Source organism: Malus sylvestris, chromosome 10, assembly GCF_916048215.2.
Source record: "Malus sylvestris chromosome 10, drMalSylv7.2, whole genome shotgun sequence".
Taxonomy (NCBI): domain Eukaryota; kingdom Viridiplantae; phylum Streptophyta; class Magnoliopsida; order Rosales; family Rosaceae; genus Malus; species Malus sylvestris.
In genome coordinates, this window is record NC_062269.1 from 26,953,717 (window position 1) to 26,971,949 (window position 18,233).

Below are 18,233 nucleotides of genomic sequence, written 5' to 3' on the forward strand. Positions count from 1 at the left end.
CCGCCTTTAATTGTTAATTGCATGCTTATAGATGTTGCTTAAATGAACATGTTTTCACAAAATCATCATTCAATTCGGGCAAGATTATTGCTACAGGAGGCCATGCCAAAGTGTCTATAAAAGGAGACAGAGAAATCAAAGTCAAGGACACTCAAACAAACAAATACAAGCACAAACTTTGCTCAAAGCCAGATTTGCCTTTAAAACGAAGTTGTAGTCAGCCCAAGCCTTCATCCTTTTCGGGATAAACCCTTTGTAATAGCTCTGCTACCCTGTTCAACTCTTGCTGTAGTATCGATTTCTTTCTGTAAAATCACCTCCCAACCCCTTTTCTAAGCTTTCAAATCTCCTGATAAACCACAAAGATAGGAAGTTGCAAGACGATCAGCCTTGCCCGACCCTCTTTGTTTTTGTCTTTTCATTCATTAGCCTAGCAATATGTTGTGTACTACAAGTTGTATCCAAGTTATTTCTAGTAATATGGCTATTAAAAGACTCTCTCAGCGCTTGAGTCCGATTTGAATATGTCTTCACAGTTCAAGCCAGATCTAAGTTCTAAACCGTCGGGCATATAAGATTTGATCACTCTAAAAAGTCCTTGGCCTTAAGGCATAAAAAAGAACCTGATGTGGACTTAACCCATCCACGACAAGCTTTGATAACAAGAAGTTCGAAGTTACTTGAGGCGCAAGTAATTGACTCGTCACTTAGTTTTATTTCTATTATATTATGATTACCATAAAACGTTCGAGTACGGAATGAATTCTGATGGGAAGCCTCAAGGCCTATTCAAGGCCCTACAAAGGCACCTATTTGGATTCATCATGTTTCTCGGGCTAGAAAATTGAGTATAGAAAGAGTTTTGATGGGAAGCCTCAAGGCCTACACCTAAGGCCCTACAAAGGCACCTATTTGGATTCATTCTGCTCTTCGGGCTCAGATAATCAGAAGTATAATGGTTATAAGACTTATATAACCAAGAAAATGAACCTTATGTATTCGAGTACTAAGTTAGTTATTAACGGGAAGCCTCAAGGCCTACACCTAAGGCTCCACAAAGGCACCTGTCAATAACTAATATAGTCTCTTGAATATATAAATAAAACGCAAACATCCGTTTTACATCTGCCATGCTGAAGATGACAGTGGCACGCCTGAGCACTTAAAAGTTAATCTTGATTGTGAGCCTCAAGGCCTACACCTAAGGCCCCACAAAGGCACCTTTCAAAGTTAACTATGTCATTCTCTTTCAGCCTTGCCCGACAAGCCTTGCCCGACAGGCTTTGCCCGACAAGCCCGCTAGTAAAGCAGAAGCCCGACAGAAAGCATCAACCGGCACCGACCTCTCGGAGAGTTGTGTGCTCGTCGGCCATGAAGCATCCCCGACGGAAATTCCTGCCACGAACAACACCATATAAATATGAGGAACAATTTTCAAAGGCCTAGGTGCAACTCAAAATTTTCCAATCCATCTTGGCTAGAGCCTAAAAATCCTATGTGTGAGTGTATTAAACAGCCTCATGCACCAGTAAAAGCTGATTGGGAGGTTGCAGTTGAGAAATTGGCAGACAGTACCTTTACAAGGCTTGATCAAGCAGATCAAGGAATTCATAATATCCATAAATCAATAAAAAAAAATATGGTGCATCAATGGAAAGAACAGGGAGAAGAGGAGTTTCCTAGTCAACCAATTACTAATCCACAATGTTCAAAGGAATGCTGCATAATTCAACCATCCCAATTTGTGGAGAGCTATAATAACATTCTGGGAGATATTGAAATTAAAGAGCCATCGACGTATGACTCTTGCACAATGGAGTAAAAAGCACCTAATGATCCTGAAAGTTCCACATAATCTGCTCATACCAAAGTCTGTGTGCCACACATACTATTGCAAAGGGCTGCAATGCTACCCACAAAGTTGCAGGAACACGTTGAAACTGACGGGTTGGACAGTGTTGTTCAAAACTAGTCAAAATTTGATGATTCCCACGATAAGATTTTGAGCTCTAACCATTTTGCATAAAGGGCAGGCTATTGATAAAAGTTCTGGTTGCTGAATTAAACAAGCCAAAGGTAGAGCCCATCAAATTTCAAGAATGTCAGGGCCAATTTTATGAGCAGGCTAAATTCTATAAGGGCAAGCATGAAGAGCTTAGTGATAGCCAAATTCTTCGTCAAGAAATTCAGCCAGTGCAGAAATTGTGGATGTTAAATACAAGGTTTAAGTCAGTTCAATGGATACGTAAGTCTCACTGTAGGGGATTCTATTTGATTACAAAGATTCATTCACAAAGAAGGCCGAATATGATGGGTTCAACCACTCCCTTGAAACACATAATTGACAAACATCTCATTCCGTACCTACTGTTGCCTTGTGATGTTGTTAAAATATGGTTGACTCTAAGAGACCAAGTGACGTGATTATCAATTCCTTCCTCTATGTCTAGCTATATATGTTAACTAAAACGCTAATTAGGAGGCAACCCAATTTTTCTAAACTCTTTTCTTTTTATTTTCATTCATTTTATTTTCTTCCTTTTTAGTCTTTATCACAAAAATAAAAAAATAAAAAAAAATTATCAGAAAATTGAAAAACACAAAAACAACCATTTTTTTAGTTAATCAGTATTTTATTGTAGGTTTTACTCTAATTAGTTTTTTATTGTGTGATCTTTGTAGGTTGCATTGGAAGCAATTCAGCCCTAAAAATCCACTAAGCGCGCACATTCATCTGAATCATGCATTCAGCAGCATTTATACATTCAACTCAGCACATCAGCATTCATCATCACTCATCATCAACGAAAAGTGCAGAAAATTAATCGAATGCAGAAATATGCACAGGCAGTGTTCCAAACATACTCACAGTGGGGTTGGTGATGAAGCCCCTTGCATTGCTTGGCACCCCCTCTCACTTAATCACTCCCTGCATTTTATTTAAAATATTACTACGTAAATGTTTGGGGGTGGGATCCAAGCAACACAGAGGAGAAGCACAACTGTTCATGCAAACCAAGGATCCAGTTGGTGCATTGTTTAGCTCAATATTCATCATATTATTCAGGGCAGCATGCGTAGAAAAAAAAATTTCATGAGAATAATGGAGACTTTCAAATATATGGATGCGAGACAGAAGCCACACACTGACCAAATCACATGAACAACAATGACCACAAAGACACAGATTCACATAATCTATTTATCCAAATCGCGGTTGAAAATTTATACATTTCGTTCAACCTTAAGATCTGGGATTTGGGTTGTTTCTTGCTTTGGATCCGAAAGTCTTGCACAAGATATACACATGCATGAGGTACATCACATCTCTCTTCCATTTCATCTAAGCAGAAGCACAAAAATCGCAGAAGGAAAGTGAGCATTTTTACCTGCCATGGAGGACAAATATCCCTGTGATGGCTGTGCTTAGATTTGATCGATCTGGGGTTGCGGCTATGGCTTTAGAGTTCCCGGCCTTCATTTCTCAAACCCGAAGTTTGGGGGTTGGAGGTTGTATTTCGAACGACGGTTACGACTTTGGACAAAATGGCTATGGTGGCACGGCTAGAAAGTAGAGATGGATGAAGGTTAGAGATAAGGAGGCCTCACGGCTCTGGGCTCGAGGATAGAGAGAGAAGCGGCTGAGGGTTTCGAAGCTCGAAATGACAAATGGGGGTGTTCTAGATTTTAAGGTAAATATCAGTTTACTATCCTTAAGTTTCGTGGTTTTTAACATTTAGTACATGAAGTTTTTTTCGTCCCAAAGTCATACCTAAAGTGTTAATTTGGGACAGTCTCATACATCCGTTAGTCTGGCTGTTAAGTTTACCGTTAATTGATGACGTGGCACCCATGTGGACAATAACTGGACGCCATGTGTCATTAAAAAAATTTAAAAAAAAATTAAATAATTAATATATAAAAAAAAAAAAAAACACACACACACACACACACCTAGAACCCTTCTTCATCCCCCACCCTCCACCCCTCCATCCTACACACCCAAAACCCCTTCGTCCTCCCCCACCCTCTACCCCTCCATCCCCTCCACCACTCTTTCTTTGGATATATAAAGCCTACCCATCTCTCACATTTTTCCACATTTGAGACATACACAAACATATTTTCCTTTGCATTTTGGACACTTTCTCTGTGATTTTCTCGAAAGCCAAACGTTCTCAACGATGGCCGATCAGCTCACCGACGATAAAATCTCCGAGTTCAAGGAGGCGTTCAGCCTATTCGACAAGGATGGCGATGGCCTCGTTCTTAGATCCCTCTCTCTCTCTCTCTCTCTCTCTCTCTCTTTCCCTTTTGTTCTTATTTTGCCCACTTAATCTATGATATTTGGATCTAAAGCTGTTATTGCATCAAACCTTAACCTTTTTCTGGTGAAAAATTGTGATTGATTGAGTATTGTTAGAGATTGAATTGATTTATCATCCTCCGAGTGCGTTTTGATCATTGAGGATAAGATCTGTTAGATTTGAGGTTAAATGTGTGGAATTTAAATATATGGATAGATTATGATTCTCATATTCGTTTCCTCCATTGTTTGGATTATCCAATTTTTGGTAAAAGTGGGTCTTTGATTCAATTTCTCTGTTATGGTTTTGGAGTTGCAAAATTAATTATTCTTGTATTGGGATGGAGGGGTAGAGCCGTGGAGCCGTGGAGGGGGTGGAGGGGTCTTTGATTCAATTTCTCTGTTATGGTTTTGGAGCTGCACAATTTGTTCTCTTTGCAATTTGAATACCCATAAAAGTGGGTCTTTGATTCAATTTCATGCATCAGGACACCATGTCGAGTCCAGGTACCATCTTTCCTTTAAGTTTTGTTTTATTAAGAATTGTATCTTTTGTCTTTATATTATATTCTTCATTTTAGTTTTTACTAGCAACGGTGCCCGCGCTTTGTTGCGGAATTGAAAATTATATTTAAGATTATGCAAATTCATTCACTTCATAAGCAATGTTTGAGTCAAGAAATGAGCATTAAAAATGAAATAAATAAATAAATGAATAAAAATTTAACTTGAGAAAGACACCTCAATGATCTGGCTCAATTCATCATTCAAGACTTGGTTGAACTGTGATTTGCTCACTCTATCCTTAAACAAAAGAAAACCAAACCAAGTTTAGCAAGAATTATGCACGATCTTTGTGAAACTATATAACGAATGATACAACATTGTTAAACAAACATGGGCTGGAGCTAATCTTAAAATTCATTTAAAAGGTGAGTGGTTTTCTTGAGAGTATGTAAGTGTCATCACCCCAATCTTGTACTTGATCATATGCCAAGGTGTTGAAGCTAACATTTCTAATCTAAAAGCCTAGAAATCATAAAGCAAAGAACAAATCTTTTGTCTTGTAAGCAACCATGCCTATATAATCGAATTTTGCTTACCAAGGTGGTCTTACTAATATTATTCATAGAAAAGAAAATAAGATAGACCAAAAACTTTTTTTGGATTGGTTAAATTAGAGCAGATTAAATAAAATAGACAATGGGAGTGTAAAAGTCATTACCTTTTGATCTATCATATTTGTGATTTATAGAGTGGATGCCAAAACTGTCAATCATTGACGGTGATGATATTTTGCGAATTGATTTGTCTAATCTGGGATGAACATGTCGAGCAACATTTCTAAGCCAAAAGCTATTAAGGGGCTTCCTAGATCATAAATTTTGTCAAAGAGGTTTTCAAAATGTATACCATGTGGAATAAATGTAATTAAAATTTACCTTAACATTGCTTTTAAAAGAACTGGCATCTTGGAGAGTTTTTTTGTTCAACCTAAATAAAAAACCAACAAAATTTGAAGTTGAAAGAGTCAGGATTTTTTCAAACTTGAAATTAAATTATTACAAAATGTATTTAATGGTATCATCATCGAACCTGATGCTTTTTCCAATTGACCAAAGATTGTTTTTTTTTTTTGTTCTCTCTTTTGTTCAAAATGTCTTTTTTTTTCTGCACTTTTTGACCAATACATTGCAAATTACATAATGATCATTCATTTTTTAAATTATGTTTAAAAGCAAAAATACAAAAGCGACCTTACTGTTACTTATCTAAACTAAGCCTTTATAGTGATGTTAATAACTGTTTCAATTTGGAGGAGTAATTCTTCCTGATCGAAGAAACATCCTGAAGTGTATGGTTATTGTTAGAAGGAAAATTACCAGGTACTGAAACACTGCATTCAATTTTCTCATTTGCCTGAATAAGATAATATAGAACCAAGGTTAGGAAGCATAACACAGGAGAAGAAAATTGTAAAATCAAAAAGTCGATTTAGTTTTCTTATTTTCCCTATACTACAGTCCATGATCAACACTACTAAAATATGGTAAAAAATTTTTTTTTGCACTTGGTATAATTGTTTTCCTTATAACTGATGGTTGTAGTGAATATTCTTATGAGGAAGGAAATTAATTTAGGATTAAAAGGTTTTTATATCAAAAGAACTAAATGATGTGAAAATTTTGTTGACACACACACAAATTAAACCCTATTTGTGACAATTGTAGTAACGATGTAAGTAGGGATCGTTCTAACCGGGGATTAACTAGGGGTACTAATCACTTGAAAACTGAATTAGAAATGCAAAAACAAAGTTTAAAACACTAGATTAGACTCAAAGAATGCAAAACTAACGTTTAAAATACTAAAACAAACCAAAAACTCAAAACAGCAACTAAAAGACTCAAAACTGCCTTAAAAACACTTTCTGGGCAGTTTTGAACACAAAGCACCAAATTGGACGAATTTGGGTTTTAACTTGTACCAAAACACTTAAAAACATAAACCAACACACTTTCTAACTAATCTAGGACTTCAAAATAAATGGGGATTTGATTTGGACGAAAATAAACTAAATGGACAGATTGTAAAGAAAACAGATTGTAAGACAAAATTGTGATGAATCAAGGGATGATGGAATAGCTAAGGGGTTCTTTTGCACACATGAAATATATGCAACCTAAATCAATTTCCAGTTATCAAATTAATAAGTTATGAACCTCGACACTCCAAGTTAATTAGGTCCGCTTAAATTAACCTTCAGATTTCCCTAGAATCATTGAATTGGATGAATATGCATCGCAAACAAATTATTCCTAACAAGTTCTCTATATGAACAGCATGATAAAGACACAAGTTAGAATCATTACGTTCTTTGGAAATCATAAGCATCGACAAGGCATTCGTAACTATGAAAAGCATGATACTCTTGCCAGGAATCTACTTAACACGATCGTGACTAGCGACCTTCACTACTTACGAATATAAATTCATAACGATTAGGTGAAACAAACTTATATCCTAGCACCAAATTCAAGCATGCAAATTAAGCGTGCACTCTCAATCAACATACAAGAATAAGTTCTAAATCAAACGGTTAAGCAAATTGTATTCACGACTTATGCAACGATAACTGAAAGTAATCAACTTATTTCACATAAATAATCATGGTTTTGAATCCACCCTTAGCCAAAACGAATTTAGCCAATCATACTTAAAGCAAAACAAAGATTACATGAATTAGACATTGAAATATAAGATAGAAAACACCTAAAATCGTTCAACAACTCAGAATGAAGAGCCAAACAATTGTAGAGAATCTGTCCCCTTTCCTTGCTTGCGGCAGATTGGGTAGTGGTGCTTCCTGGATTGTTTTGATGATGTAGAATGGAATTTGGGGGGTGTAGAGGCACGGCAAGGGGTGTAGGATGAGTGTGGATTAGTGTTTGATGGGTGGAAGATGGTGGAAAGCTCGGCAAGAATGGTGGATGGGTGCGGCAGATTGTAGACTAGGGTTTCTGGAATGTAGAATGAATATGGCAGATGGTAATTCGGCCAAGAGGTTATAATGTGTATATAGAGGCATCCAAAACCCTAGGGCAATCAGATTAGGGCCTCCAAAACCCAAATCCATCAGAAATTAGGTTAAAACAACCAGATTTTTAATGGGAAAAAGGCCTAGGGTGCGGCTGGTTTGCTAGGTTTAGAGATGGGCCTTCTAGAATGCCTTGCAAGGCAAGGAAATCAGGTATTCTAGAAGGCTAGGTGCGGCAAGGGTTAGGGTGATCAGATTAGGCAATGGGCTAGGGTTTAGGTGCGGCAAAGGGTGAAGATCCACAAGGAATTAGGGTTTAGGTCCACTTAGTTGTAGAAAGGGATGTGTATAACCCAAATCCACAAGGAAAGGGCCTAACAAGTCAGAATTCAAGAGAGATTAGGCTAGGAAGGTGCGGCTCCAATCTAAGAGGGTAAGGATGGGTCATCTAAAAGCCCAAAGCCACGAATAGAAACTCTCGAAAATGGAAACCTCCAAGAATAGAAACTTCCAACTTTAGAAACTTTGGTTTCCAATTCCGAATTCTTTGTTCTTCACTTTCATTTCTTCATTTCTTAAGCTCCTTTGACCTTCAAACTCGTCCATTCCTTGTGCTCCATAAGCATACACAACATTCCAGCTCAATTTTGCTCTAAAATGCTCAATTTCGCACTTCTTTGCATACTTTGTCTCTAAAACCTGAAACTGCACGAAAATGACTTTAAACACTTAAAATAACTAAAGAAAAACAATCATAAATGCACAAGAACAAGCCAACTAAGTCGCATAAATATGCTCCTATCACTAAAACAAATATTTGTGAGGTTGTTTATATTGAGGATGGCTGAAGCATTAGGAGCTTCAGTGATATTTGGCTTGGTTGTAAAACTACAATTTCCTCAATGCACCAAAATAACCTCTTGCGAGCTACAAAACATCCATATAATCCACAATATGAACCCACAAAATGAATGAGCATATCTTACAACTTTAATTACAAAGATGTTTAATTTTCATAGCTGTTAAAGTGTAGTGTAAGCTGAGGAATATAACTGAAAATTTTGTTCAAGTATTACCTTTTTCTTGGGTGGGTTTCAATAATTAGGGGATGTGCAAGAACCACTTCAGCGTTGGTTACATGTTTTTCCTTTGATTCTAAGGCAGGTCTAAATCATTTACCAACATCAACATATTTAGTGTCGCATATGTCGTTGATTGATGTTGAGACCTTTACTTACCGATGAAAACAGAATCTAAATGTAATGGCAAGGCTGTATTCACAATATAAATAAGTCAAGAAAACAATATGTGATGCCTCTCTTACAATCTTAGGCTACAGTTTTCTGCTCACCGTTGTTTATGACCCATTTGTTGGAAAAATTAGTGTCTAATTGCTATATTAAATCAGATAGAAAATTAAGAAATAATTCATGCAATTATATATCAAAATAATGCATGCACGTGAGTAATCAATGTTAAATGAACATGATATAATGGATTAGAAAAACCTAGAAAATACGGTCGAGGTAAGTGTTGGACACTTTGTTCTTAAGACAAGTTTACGCCCCACTACGATGCTCATGGTTGATCGGCACATGTCATAACTTTTGACAGTAGCCACATCTGGTTTTATGTCATAAATTTTATCTGAAAAGTTGTTATCCAAGAAACGCAATTGACTGGTCAACGACGACAACCCTTCGTAAAGAGTTACTCAGACTTTGACATTTCCACGTATATTCTTCCTTTTTTTTAGAAATATCTTTTGATTTGCAATCATGACCAACAAAATTTTCTGGAAAACCAAAAATTTCAGAAATCGGTGCAGGCTTTCCAACTACACTTACGCTGCTAACATATTTTCCAAATTTTGAAACAACATATCAGACTGATTTCACAAGCCATTATTGCATGCCTTCCAAGGAACAGAACTTCCCAAATAAAGACTTTCGTAACATGTCCCACCATTTCATATATTAACATGGAAAGATTGCAATCGATTATTCAAATATATCATTGTTTCAGAGAGAGATAGGACAAACATGCATAAAAAACTATGTGCAAATTAACTGTTTGGCCTGGAATTTTGTTTCCAAGAACTTTTTTTTTTCACTGCTTTACGTATACTATGAATATATAAATCACTTCGCATATACAACATTAATTAGCATATGTAAAAATACAAAAATAACACATATCTAGTTGGTATGTTCTTCGAAACAATACATGTATGAATACAAAATATGTTGTCTACAAACTGATCATGCACTTATTAAATTAACAGTCAAAATGAACATGAAAAACCCACGCATGCAATCATGCAAAACAAGCAGCAACTATGAATTAACACTTATGTAATGCCAATTCGGAATTGATGACAAAATTATAGCAATCAAACCTAAACTTTTCAATCAAAACGTAAACGCTTTCATGCGTAACTATTAAATAGAATAATATAAAAATGATTGTTGCAAAGAAACAAATTCAGTTTCTCAAACCAACCTTTTTTAATCAAATATAGCAAATAAAACAGTAAGCTTGTCTTAAGATTGTTGGAAAATTTAGTCTCTAATTGCTATATTAAATCACATAGAAAATTAAGAAATAATTCATGCAATTATATATCAAAATAATGCATGCACGAGAGTAATCAATGTTAAATGAACATGATATAATGGATTAGAAAAACCTAGAAAATACGGTCAAGGCAAGTGTTGGACACTTTATCCTTAAGACAAGTTTACGCCCCACTACGATGCTCATGGTTGATCGGCGTAAGTCTCTCAAGATATAACAATCACGTCCTTGTAATAGTAGCACTCCAAATCACAAGGCTCCATGAACCACGATTGTGTTGAAAACTCTCTCATATGGACTTAATGAGACTCTTTAATATTTAATGCACTATATTTATGTATGACGAAAAGTTCTTATGTGATTATAGGGGGTTTTCCTATTTATAAAATGTGAGATACCTTTTTGGAAACACACATAGAAAACACTCAAAATTCCATCACCACCGTTTCCTGAAACTGAAAACCAAATCAAATCAATTCCCATTCTACTCACCATCCATTTCATCAAAACTCATAAATCCCCAACAAATAAATACAAAAATAAATAAAAGTGCGTAATTAGAAATAAGTACCTGGAACATAAGCGAGTTTGGAAAAAGCATTTTTCTTGGCGAAGATTGAAGCTTTGACAGAAAACAGGAAGAACATAGACAGAGCAACAATGGCAGCACGGATTAAAAATTCCATTGCTTGGAAATCTTGGAGAATCTGATTCATGGGTGCCATTGATTTTCCAGGAAAGTTGAGAAGAAAGGTGTTGGGTCTGCTGCTGGGTTGGTTGTGAAAGTTGCATTCACCCAGCAGAATTGCACAGCATCAAGACAATCTAAATCAAGTGGGTTCTACGGGATGGAAGAAATCACAAAAGCTTTTGCCGTGGTGGAGCAAACGGCAGAAGGCAGTGATGTAGGACAAGCCAAGGGTTCTCGGGAAGACAAGAATGGATGACCTGGGAATCACTCAATCAGGGACAACGGAGCTCGCTCATGTCGCTAATCGTGAATTCGCTCACACCACCAAGTCAAATGCTTGATTTTAGAAGGAGAAATCACTCTCTTCAAATGCACAAGGCAAATACAATTTTAATTCATTCAAGTCTGCCCATTCAAGGCTTTCTAGTACAATATTTATAAGCGTTTACAAATTACTAGACTTTAAGTTTCCATGACACCCTTACAATTCCCAAAATAACTTAACAAATTCCTAAGTAATTAAAATACAAAACCTTTGTTATTCCAAAGCATATTAATGGTTTCAACTTGTTTTCTCCAAGTCTTCCTCCCACATCATTCTCCTCTTCTCGGAAAAAACTCATCCTCGAGTTTCAATTGACCTCTTTTTTTTTCTTTATTTTTCCTCGATCTTTTGGATGTCCAACCAAGATGTTCCACAATACCCAATTTAGCACCAAAATTTTCCAATTCCTTGAGCAAATCCAAATAGTAGAATATTCCAAGTATTTTGCTTTCCAAAACTTTCTCAAGTTATGTGCACCGCTTAACTGTTTCATGATAGCAACAATTTCTTTTGAAAAATGCTTTTCAATCTTCTAGATTTCCTTTTGATATTGATGACTTGGAAAAGTGCTTTGGTCCAAGTATATTTTCCTACTGTGGAAAGCAATAAAGGATTCCCATATGTAGTCACATATATAATGGGTATCAAGGTCAAATATTACCTCTTTATGATGATGCATGCACCATTCTTTCACAGATGAACTCATTCCTTTGTCACCATAGCAGTATTCATAAAAAATTGGAGCAGGATTGGCATTGACTCCAAGTTGCAAGCAACACTGATGATTAACCACCGTAAGCATAGCCTTGTAATATTCATCTTGCTCGCCATAAATTAGTAGAGAACACCCATCAAAAAAGTTCTCTTTGAGGTTGTCATCATCATCAACATACTCATCATAAATTGGTGGTAAATTCCAATCGATGAAACTAGTTTCTTCGATAGTGTGCTCCTCAAACAGATTGTAAATCACAGCCATGGTCTTCAACCGCAGCGGATAACCTGCTTTGATGCCACTTGATGTAGGACAAGCCAAGGGTTCTTGGGGAGACAAGGATAGATGACCTGGGAATCACTCAACCAGGGGCAACGGAGCTCGCTCACGTCACTAATCATTGATTCGCTCACACAACCAAGCTAAATGCTTGATTTTAGAAGGAGAAATCACTCTCTTCAAATGCACAAGGCAAATACAATTTTAATTCATTCAAGTCTACCCATTCAAGGCTTTCTAGTACAATATTTATAAGTGTTTACAAATTAATAAACTTTAAGTTTCCATGACACCCTTACAGATGAACTCATTCCTTTGTCACCGTAGCAGTATTCATAAAAAATTGGAGCAGGATTGGCATTGACTCCAAGTTGCAAGCAACATTGGTGATTAACCACCGTAAGCATAGCCTTGTAATCTTCATCTTACTCGCCATAAATTAGTAGAGAACACCCATTGAAAAAGTTCTCTTTGAGGTCGTCATCATCATCAACATACTCATCATAAATTGATGGTAAATTCCAATCGACGAAACTAGTTTCTTCGACAGTGTGCTCCTCAAACAGATTGTAAATCACAGCCATGGTCTTCAACCCGCAGCGGATAACCTGCTCTGTGCCACTTGATGTAGGACAAGCCAAGGGTTCTTGGGGAGACAAGGATAGATGACATGGGAATCACTTAACCAGGGGCAACGGAGCTCGCTCACGTTGCTATGATTCGCTCACATGACCAAGCCAAATGCTTGATTTTAGAAGGAGAAATCACTTTCTTCAAATGCACAAGGCAAATACAATTTTATTCATTCAAGTCTCCCCATTCAAGGCTTTCTAGTACAATATTTATAAGTGTTTACAAATTAATAGACTTTAAGTTTCCATGACACCCTTACAATTCCCAAAATAACTTAACAAATTCCTAAGTAATTAAAATACAAAACCTTTGTTATTCCAAAGCATATTAATGGTTTCAACTTGTTTTCTCCAAGTCTTCCTCCTGCATCAGGCAGGGTAGAAAAGACGCCATGGAGAGAACTTGAGAACGGTGAATGGAAAAGGATGCCCTTCTGAGATCAGCGAGTCAAAGCAATTGGGCTTTTCCACTGCTTTCCTAGCCTTTCCACTGCTTTCCTTTCGCAATGACCAACACGTGCAGACGTGGGGCAGAAAAAAGAAAAGAAAAGAAAAGGCGAGTGCATGAAATGGTGAGAGAGAAGCAAAACGAAAGGCAAAGAATGAAGAAGCAAAAAACTCAAACAGGAAAGGCTAGCGATGAAAAACGTGTACCCAGCAAGGTCAAAGTCGTCATTTCGCTGTGCAAATGAGAACAAAAACAAAAATCCATGAGCAATTGAAGGGCATTTCCGTCCTGACACTATTAATGAACAGTGCCGTCCCCCAATTGGGTTTTTCCAAGGACAATGTGTGATTTAAGTTTGGGGGTGGGAAATAAGAATTTTTAGATTTTTAATTTTTTTTGTGTCAATTAAAATTTTTTCGATTTTAAGTTAATATTCATAGATTACTTTAAACGTTAAAACAAATGGACAGAGTGAAGGTTAATCCCATAATAAAGTCTTTTCTATTTATTGTTGCTTAGACACTAATTCATGACTTATACTTTGAAAATTTGCACATCCACACCAACAAAACACTTACTTTTCATCAAGTTATTTTTTAATTTTTGTTCTAAGTAAAGTAAAGTCTAGTTCTTGTTATGAATAAAGTAATAATTGTCTCACTCGAGGCATTGCTTTGTAGCTGGGCCATTCTTGCCTAATCAACAGTGATTCTCACATCAAACGGTAGAGTTTTGGCATGGGGCATAGTGGTTAGTTGGTTTCGTAGCATTTTCAGCTCGAGTTAGTAAGTCATTAGGGGTGTTCTACACCTAGTGCCCTAAAGCCCTTGTGTTTTGGGAGTCATTGATCTAAAGCTTGTTACATGGGGTGGATCGAAAGCTTAAGTGAACTAGCATTGCACGACCACTACTATTACTAAAAACTGAAAAAAAAAATTGATTAAAAAAAACATCGAAAAGAAGAAAAGAAAAAAAAAATAGTCTTTTTGCAGGTGGTTTGTGTGAAATAAAATGACAAGTGATAAGAGCTTTAGTTGAGTCTCTTTAACCATGTTGGTTCACTTTACACCAAAGGAAGTTCATGAATTCTTTTCTAATTGATTCTAAATGGCTTAGACTTTATAGTGGGATTGGTTGGAACTTTTGGAAAGATGTTCTAATTTTTAACGTTCTCTATGGATTGCGACTTGAAGGTGAAATTTTTTGTGTCTTAGTTAACTTTTGTTTAAGTTAGTTTTTCCTTTTGTATTTTAGTTTTATTTTACTGTAGGACAAGCAAAAAGCCAAGTTTAGGGGTATTTGATGAGTCGACGTTATACTATATATTTTATCCTTCTTAGTTATAATTTAGGGTAAATTACATTTTACCCCATCATGTTTATGTGCAATTACAACTTCATACAACACCTTTAATACATTTCAATCTCATACATTACCTTTTATTTCATTTCAATTTCATACACCCGCTAGAAAATCTGCTAAGTTAACTGTTAAGTAATGACGTGACACATATGGAGCCCACATTTTTGCTAATGTGATATGCCATGTAGATAAAAATAAAATTATAAAGGGTGAATTACATAGTAACCCCTCAGGTTTGAGGTCTATTACTACCCCATACAACATCTTTAAAACATTTCACTTTCATACCTCACGTATTATTTTATTTCAAAATAATACATCCGTTACATTTTCCATCCATTGATCAGTTAAGTGCTGGCGTGGTTGCCAACGTGGCACATCACGTTGCACAAAAAAAAATTTAATTAAAAAAAAAACCACCTGAATCTTCTTAAAAAAAAAAAAAAAAAAAACTGAAACCCACATCCCGCAACCCCCCACCCCCGCAAACAAACCCAAAAACCTTACCCCCTTCCCCCTGACCCACCTCCCTCTCCTCCACTCTCTTCACCTCTCCTCCCATAAAAAAAACCCAGCAAAGCCCCACCTTCCCCGATCCCTTTCTCCTCTTCACCCCCACCCCTTTTCTCCTTTCTCTTATCTGCAACCCTACCCACCCTTAGCAAACCTAACTCCATGCAGACCACCACCAACCAAGCACTGAAAAATTCAAAATTTGAAGGAAAAAATTAAATGCATACCTCGTTGTCGGAGTCGACTGACTCGCCGACGAGCAGGATTCGAATGGGAAAGAAAGGTGAGTGCAAGTTGCAGAGAGGAGAAAAGGGTGGGTGTGGTTGCAGATGAGAGAAGGGTGTGGGTTGGGTTATGAGTGAGCTGGGTCGTGGGGGGGGGGTTGGGGGTTCTAAGTGAGATGGGTTGCGCGTGGGTAGGGGGAATGGGGTGATGTCAGGAAGGAGTGGAGAGGGTGACGCGGGGGGAAGGAAAGGGTCTGGTGGGATGACGACATCTGGGTTGGGTTTTTTTGGTGGGGGGTTGCGGGCAGATGTAATGGATTTCTTTTTTTTTTTTTTGCCACGTGGCACACATTTGGCAACCACGTGGTATAAATGTGGCAGCCACGTTAGCACTTAACGGATCAATGGATGGAAAATGTAACAGATGTATTATATTGAAATAAAATAGTACTTGAGGTATGAAAGTAAAATATTTTAAAGATATTGTACGGGATTGTAATAGACCTCAAACCTGAGGGGGTATTATGTAATTTAATATAAAATAAAGATTTAATGGTTTCCAAGATGAAATTAAATAAAAACAAAAACCTAATGAAAATTTTGTGAGCGCATATGTGCACACCAATGCCCACCCCCACTGCCTGTTCTTCTTTTTCTACCATTGAGCGGTCCCTCGATCTCATAGGTCTATCCTTCTTCTTCCTCCCTTCATCTCTCTTGCTCCCACATCTTCTTCTCCACCTAAGAGGCTTGTTAACTAAAGATGGTGTTACAGAGGTCCTTGAAATTGGGGTCCCAATGTTTGAACAAATTGAAGAACGAGAGGTGTTGGCCACGAGGCGAATGTCGAGGATGATAAGGGGGCTTGGTCGGAGTGGTTCAGGAGAGAAGGGAGAAGAGGACTCTGTCGATGAAGAGGTAGAGCCTGAGATGATGGAAAACGACCTGGAAGCCATTGGTTTTTGCCAGTATCTGGGTTCGTTCCCTCACTTCGATATGCAACAACACTCATCCAAAACGAGCATGTAATTTATCAAACACCATATACACAAGACGAGGGTTTAGTTTAAGGTAATCTCGAGGCTTACCATTGTCGAAAATGATGAGAACTTTGTCGAGGGAAGTCGAGTGCAAGATGATGCTCTTCAATTCGAAGGCTTGGGGTTTGAAATTCACCAAGCACATACTTGTGTTTGTTCTATGAGAAACATTGGCTCATGGTGGTGGTCTGACATCGACGGGGAATGACAGTGAAGCCACCGTTTAAATCATCTGGGTGTGTTAGGAATCATCGGAGAAGACGATGAATGTTGGTAGCAACCACTGAATTTAGGGTTGGAAAGTTTAGAGAGAGAATGGAGTGAGAGAGAGAGATAAGTGGGGTCATTTTGTTTTAATTGATTTGTAATATTTAATTATTTTTACTTGCCACACCATAAAAACATATGGACTTTATATTTGTCACGTCATTACTTAACGGTCAAATTAACAGTTTGATTAACGGATTATAAAATTGTAATTAAATGATAAATAAATTTATGTAACTGAAATGTTTTAAAGATATTGTATGAGGTTGCAATTGCATCCAAACATGAGGGGATAAAATGTAATTTACCCTATAATTTAGTGGTTATTTTGTGAGAATTTTGATACTTTGATTAATATTCTTAATGTAGAACATTCGACTTTCTCTGAAGCAAAATGTGATGAAACGAGCGAATTTTGAAGTGATTCAAATTGAAGGACGTTCATGTGTCTCTCAACGTGTTCATCAAAGTTTCATAATTTTCTACCGAGCGGTTTATTTATGTCGATGAAATAAAGGATCAGCGCACAGTGCTGTCAAAATGACATTTTGAGCTTATTTAGGCTTTTTGGTGTCTAAGATGATGTCTTTTGGGTTTGAGGCCTTCTGCAATTATGTTTGGGACATCTCAAACTTTAATTCTAGCCATTTAGGCCTGTTTTGTAGCCCCTGAAAGTCCAAAAACATGGCTGATTTGAGGCTGGGCAGATTTCCTATATTTGATTAGGATTATGTTTCCTAGTTATGTTTCCTAGTTGTATTCTAAGACCTTTTCTAAGTAGGGTTTTATTTTCTAGTAGTATATAAATAAAGCTATTGAACCATTAGGAAGAGGGGGAAAAGAGGAGTAGAACGCACTACTTTGGAGCTTTTGACAATTCAAGTTTATTTACAAGGTGTTTTCTATCATTATTTTTAGTAATATTTTGTTTATGATTGTTAGTAACTAATCTCTTTTGCTAGGGTAAGGCCACAAGCCTTAGCAAGAATATGTAGTTTCTTTTCAATTTACTTGTGATATTATGCATGTAGATTTGAATTATTAATCACTGGTTTAAACTATCTAATTGTCTTAATACTTAGCTACCATTATGATCTTTAGAAAAGTAATTTGATGCAATTTTGGTCGGATGTCGGTCTCTAAAATTGACGAAGGCTTCTTGTGGTTAATATGTGCAAGTTCACTTAGAATGAATATCACCTCTTAAGGGTTGTATGGTTTTTCAAAAAGTTTCACAAAACTTAATGAGTCATGCATGTTTAGATTTGATCTGAATACCATAGACGGATTGAATGTTTGATATACGCTCTATGTTG

At 36.8% G+C, this 18,233-nt stretch overlaps 2 long non-coding RNA genes across 3 annotated transcripts; one reads left to right on the plus strand and one right to left on the minus strand.

The window, feature by feature from the left end:
- Positions 1-968: 968 nt before the first annotated feature.
- On the minus strand, positions 969-3,664 carry LOC126585649 (uncharacterized). Of its 2 annotated transcripts, XR_007610610.1 has the most exons (3): positions 3,390-3,664; positions 2,870-2,929; positions 969-1,395 (listed from the first exon to the last, which is right to left on the minus strand). It is a non-coding gene; the product is annotated as an uncharacterized LOC126585649 (long non-coding RNA). The 2 variants fall into 2 exon arrangements; XR_007610609.1 differs by lacking the exon at positions 2,870-2,929.
- Positions 3,665-3,983: 319 nt separating this feature from the next.
- On the plus strand, positions 3,984-11,544 carry LOC126585651 (uncharacterized). The gene is made up of 2 exons (XR_007610612.1): positions 3,984-4,813; positions 11,158-11,544. It is a non-coding gene; the product is annotated as an uncharacterized LOC126585651 (long non-coding RNA).
- Positions 11,545-18,233: the final 6,689 nt, after the last annotated feature.